The sequence below is a fragment of the Octodon degus genome, unplaced genomic scaffold (genome assembly GCF_000260255.1).
Source record: "Octodon degus isolate 3935 unplaced genomic scaffold, OctDeg1.0 scaffold00096, whole genome shotgun sequence".
Lineage (NCBI taxonomy): Eukaryota > Metazoa > Chordata > Mammalia > Rodentia > Octodontidae > Octodon > Octodon degus.
In genome coordinates this window covers 2588943-2594683 of record NW_004524672.1, presented here as the reverse complement: position 1 = coordinate 2594683, position 5741 = coordinate 2588943, and positions in this window count along the sequence as shown.

The following is a 5741-nucleotide window of genomic DNA, read 5'->3' as shown; positions in this document are numbered from 1 at the left end:
GTGTAACCCTTGATAGAGGGAAAGTGATATTTAAGATAATGATCACTGGTGTACCTTAACAGCTTTTTTCCAGTTCAAAACCAATTCACATAGTTTAATTTTCGTTCTTTTTTCCCCATTCCCCTGCCTTCCCGTCAAGCCTCGTTTATATTCCAATAGATAAAGTATGAAATAATTCAGGACAGTAATGAGTATCTTTAGAACACAGTTTATGTAAAGAGAAAAACAAAAAACTGAAGACTTATTTTAAGAAGAAGTCATTCTGCTAGTTAAACCAAAAACAAAACAAATAATTTTACTTCTTCACTTAATCTTAGCCAGAAGGCCAAGAGGTGATAACAAGTTTATTTCTTGAGAGAATATGAAACACTTGGGCAACGGAGAAAAAAACAACCATTCATTAAGATTTTTAAAGCTAAGTGAGAAAAAATAATTCTATCATAAACATTCCTATTAATGGAAGTGCTTTCCATTATCATATATTATATAGATGAACACATACTATGTATTACACATTTTAATAATATTTAATATATAAGGAAAATATGAAAAAGACATGAATAATATTCCAATTCAGGTATTACTCAGACTGCATTCAAATTGCTTAGAAAGTAGTCATTTGTTGATTTTTAGATATACTAATCTTCTATCCAAAAATTCAGAATTCTCTAAGGTGGAGAATAGCAATACTTCCCCATTACCAGAAATAACTGTGGCAAAATTTGACAATTAATATCCATGTATAGAAAGCAATATATAAATTAAAACTGAGCAAAGCCTATTGTTTTTTTGTTTAGTTGCAGGATAAAAGTTGATTTCTATAGATTTTTATTACATTAGCCTTAGCCATGTTTCTTTCTTTCTTTTCTTTTTTCTTTTCCTTTTTTTTTTTTTCAGAACCCGGGATTGAACTCAGGCCCTTGCACTTGCCAGGCAAGTGCTTATTCTACTGAGCTATCTATCTCCCTGGTCTCTTAACCATGTTTCTAAAGATTTTTGCTTGATGACTTTTGATAATCATTTTTATTTTGGCTCAAATTGGATATCAACAAACTTAGTAACACATATGATTTTCAAATCGCATTCATAGCCACTGTGGCACAAGCAAAGAAAAGCAAAAGAAAAAAGGAAAATCCAGATGTGCTTATATCACATCCACATTTGTTTCATTTTTACAAAATATTTTTTTCAGTTGATTCAACTAGTTTGACCAACTAAATTACATATATCAGATATTTTACTTTTCTATGCATTTGAAAAATAATGTGATTTCAAAGAATCAACATTACTTGAATATTTGTGAACTTTGGGCCCTAGGCTTGTAAGGCTTTCCCTAAGCTAGTTTCTTTCCCCTTACCCCTCATATTCTTACTCTAATCATTGAGTTGTTAATCCAAAATCTCTCTCCATTATTTCCTGCTGTGATAAATCATTATTCAATTCAGATATCTGTTTACTTTCTGACACCCGTTACAGTTTAGCAATTAAAAGTAATCAATTCTATTCCTAACTAAGGAAAGTCAGGAGCCATTATTTGGTTATCTGGGGGCCAGGGAGATGGCTCAGTAGGATAAGTGCTTCCTTGGCAAGAGCAAGGGTCTGAGTTCAATCCCCGGTTCCGGAAAAAAAAAAAAAAAAGATACATACATTATTTGGTTATCTGTCTCATGCCTCCATCTAAATTTTAAGGTCAACTGGGGTTAGCAACTGTGAAAATAAACTCAATCAGAATAAATTGAATTCTAAGTTATCACTTCAAGGGCCGTGTGTGACAGGAGTACCACGAGTGGAAGGAAAGATGGTATAACTGTGGCGAGATGCCAGTGCGAAGCGAGACACCAGTGAAAAGTGAAAGTTAGACTCTGAGGGAAGATAGTAAAACACAGACTGGGGAGATAGCAAGGAAAAGCAAGATTGCAGGGAGCCTGAGAGCGGAAGCAGCCAGCAGCCAGAAAAACGCTGGTCTTTCCTTTATTGCCAAGTGAAGAGGCCGGGGAGATGGCTACAATTTCTGGGCTTGTCCGGATTAGCTGTGCCTCTCCCTGAATTCCCCAGTTCACATCTTAGCAGGTCACTGGAAATTTGTCCACGTATCCTGGTTTCAGTGTCCGACCAGAAATCCAACAAGGAGGAGCTTGTGCTGTGTACACCCAGGTAGCGAGGAAGGCAAGGCAACGCCTTATCCTGAGTCCTTCCTTGCACGATGCCATATATTCCAGTAGTTTCAAAGGCCCCTTCCTACCTGAATCATACCTGCCATCCAGAGCACATCCCAAGGGCTTGGTCTTTGGGGCAGCTGGAATTGTCAAGGAGGTCATGCATCAAAAGCCATGAGCTTATATTGCTCAGACAGTAAAACCGGAAAACACTTGAATTTTGAATGATCCATGCTCTTGGATGATTCCCATAGATTATCTTGATCTAAATTTTCCGATTCTAAAGGGATATGAAAAACTTTTCCAAGTATCTTCATATTTGTCCCATTATTCTATCCTGGAAATCTATGTAGGGATATTAAACCTAATCCTGTAATCATAATGGCTTAAGTTGTTTGTCCATTACTAATTCAATCATCACTATAAACAGAGGCCAGGGATATAGCTCAGCAGGATAAACACCTACCTGGCAAACACAAGGGCCTACATTTGATTGCCATTACAAATAAGTAAATAAACATAGATGTAGTTACATCACAGATAGATATAATGTAATTTTTAAATCAATATTATAAGGGCCAGCCAGATAGCTCAGCGGACTAAAGAGCCTGCATAGGCAGAGCACAGTGGCTGGGGCGCAGTCCCTGTCTGCCATGCAGGCCCTGCCTCTGGGGCGCGCTGAGATTTCGATTGACACTGGGTGTGGTGGCGTGTGCCTATAATCCCAGAGCTTGGGAGGCTGAAAACAGGACAATCACTATGAGACCAATCTATGTAATGAGACCCTGTAGACCCTGAACTAAAAATACATAAAAAAGAAACATTATATCATTTGAAGGAATGACTCAACTATATTTGAAACTTCCTTTTCAGTTACATTAGAAAACAATAAATTTTTACTTCTTTACAAATTAAAAATCTATTAATTTTCATCCATAAACCAATTTCTATTAACTGCTTGAAGTAGGACAATGAAGAAAATACTTCCTGCCCTTCAGATGGGGCAGCAACTTGAACTTATTAAAATGTTAGGAATTTTAATTAAATTGTGTAATCTGATGCTATTTTGACTCCATTATACCTCTATAGCAATTTAATTTTACTCTGGAATCAAACCAACAAATTTCTCTTCAAAACTACTAAATTATAATGATACTAACAAGATCATTATATTTATTTATTCATTTCTTTATTTGTATTTTAGTACTATTGATTGAACTGAGAACAGCAACACTGAGCTGCTTTCCTTTTCTTTTTGTAGGCAAGTTCTTGCTAAATTGGTTTCCAGCTGGACATAAACTTGCACTTGCCTAGCCTCAGACACCCAGAATATTGTTTTTACAGGAGTATACCACCATGCCCTGCTAGAAAATGCATTTTATTAAAACACTCTTCATAAATATAACTAAGTTTTGATTAAAAATACCAAGATTATAAAGCAATAGAAAAATAAATTGGGGTAGACACTTAGTTTGTACTTTGTCTTTAGAACTCTATACGAAGGCTTCTTGAATTTAATTCTAGTAGTCAGCACACATATCATACTAAGGTTTTGAATGAAACAAATAGCTCATTCAAATGATATCACTGAGGAATTTTTAATAACAATAGATTTCTATATAAACAATGTCCAGATTTAGATAAATCAACAAGGCTTGGGTCAGCACATCCAGAGCTGTAACTACCTACAGGCTTGAAGCAGATAGATGGGTCACTGGGAGCCAAAGAAGGCAGCAGAATAGACAGGGATCTGTAGGAAGCAGGATGTTCACTGTAGTGACAAGGTTACCCATGACATAGCCAACCTGGGGCTGCCTGTCAAAGAGGATGCAGAGATCACACCAGGTTTACACTGTCCTTCTCCACTTTGATCTGCGACTGAGTTTCCCATGCGGTAAGCCCACTGTGAAGTCAGAGGGCAAGACAAGTGAAGGTCACTGCCATCCCTCGGGGCCAGCCTGTGACAGCAAGTGGAGATTCCTGGTATGTGGAGCACAGCTAGGAAAAGTGAGGTAATTAAAATTTAGAAAAAGGTCTCTTGACAAGTTTCAGTTTCAAAGTCATTGGAAAGTGACCTTCATAACGAAGGATACATTAGTTTCTATTTTATTTCAACATTCAGATTATTATTTCAGACATTCACTTTGCTGGAGATAATGGAAATACCTAAGCCTTGCTTCTCAATCATCATGTATTTGTCTCAGGAAATACAGTTGTTTCTCAAAACTTGCTGCCGACCTTTATCTTTGAAGTTATTTAATCACTACAGAAGTTTTTCCTCAAGTTTTGCATGAGTACATTGAATAATCACTTCAAAAGGCTTTGGGGAAAAAAGCATGAAAGAAGAAAGAAGTGTTTTTATGTGCAAGTTTATTCAGCAAGCATTTGTTCTGTTTTGTTTTAGGTCATAGAACAAACAGATATTTTGATGTTTATGATACTAAACACTTGCTTCCCACAAAACAAACAAGTTTAATAATGTTCACATCTAGTAAATACTAGAAGGATCAACAGTGTATTTCTTCTGAGGAATAGAACTTTGATTGTATTTACCTTACTTGTTTCACTTCTCTTTGCCCCTTTCCTATCTCTAGATTGAAAAGGAAAAAATGTCCAAGTGTTCTGCAGTTTTAGAAAAACTTACCCAGTTAAAGTAACACATTTGTTGATAATAACTAACTACAAATTAATAAGTAACTACTCACTTCTGTTGACTGAATGACTTTGCTCTGTTTCTCTTTAAAATATAAAGCAAAAAATAAAAGAGCAGAGGACACTTTCCAGTGTATTGACATTTCCTGATACTGGTATGAAGCCAGACACAGACACACAGTCATACACCCTTCACGTGGCTTAGAACTAACTTCTTGCTCTATCAAGGACAATGTATGCAGCAAATTAATTCCTTGCAGTTGAACATGACATATATTAAATATACAGTGATATTTGGTACAATCTGACCAATCCGGCACAACTGGCACACCCTTCATTAGAACAGCCACAGTGTCGCATTGCATGAAAATAGAGTCTGGGCTGAGAAGCACAGTGAAAAATAAAAGTTTCCTTAAGGTCAAGGGCAACAGCTGAGCAGCTTTGGGGATACCTGCTTCAAAGGATGCAGTGTCCTGTGTTTGTAGATGAAATGTCAGTTTCTATGGGGGAGGGTGGTCACAGGAGCAAATATCCCTGACACCCAAACAAAATAATCCCAAATAAAATGGATGATGTAGTCCATAGTAAAAAGGGAGATAACTGTTCATTGGAAAAAATGCATGACCTCACCCTTTTAGAATACACAGTGATTCATCAGCATTTTCCTGCTTGCTTTGAATCTCCCAGCTCAGGCCCTTTCTCTTTTGCCTTCAAGGTTAGGTCACTCAGATGAAGCTGTTGAGGTCTGACAGAGATGGGCAACCATGAAGAACGTGTAGTTTGTGGAAGTATTTCTTGTCAGTAACTTAAAGATACTATCTTAGCCCATGACACACTCAAAAAGTAAACATTGAGTTTGGCTTTGGTTTTGCTCCTTTCTTTCTTTCTTTCTTTCTTTCTTTCTTTCTTTCTTTCTTTCTTTCTTTCTTTCTT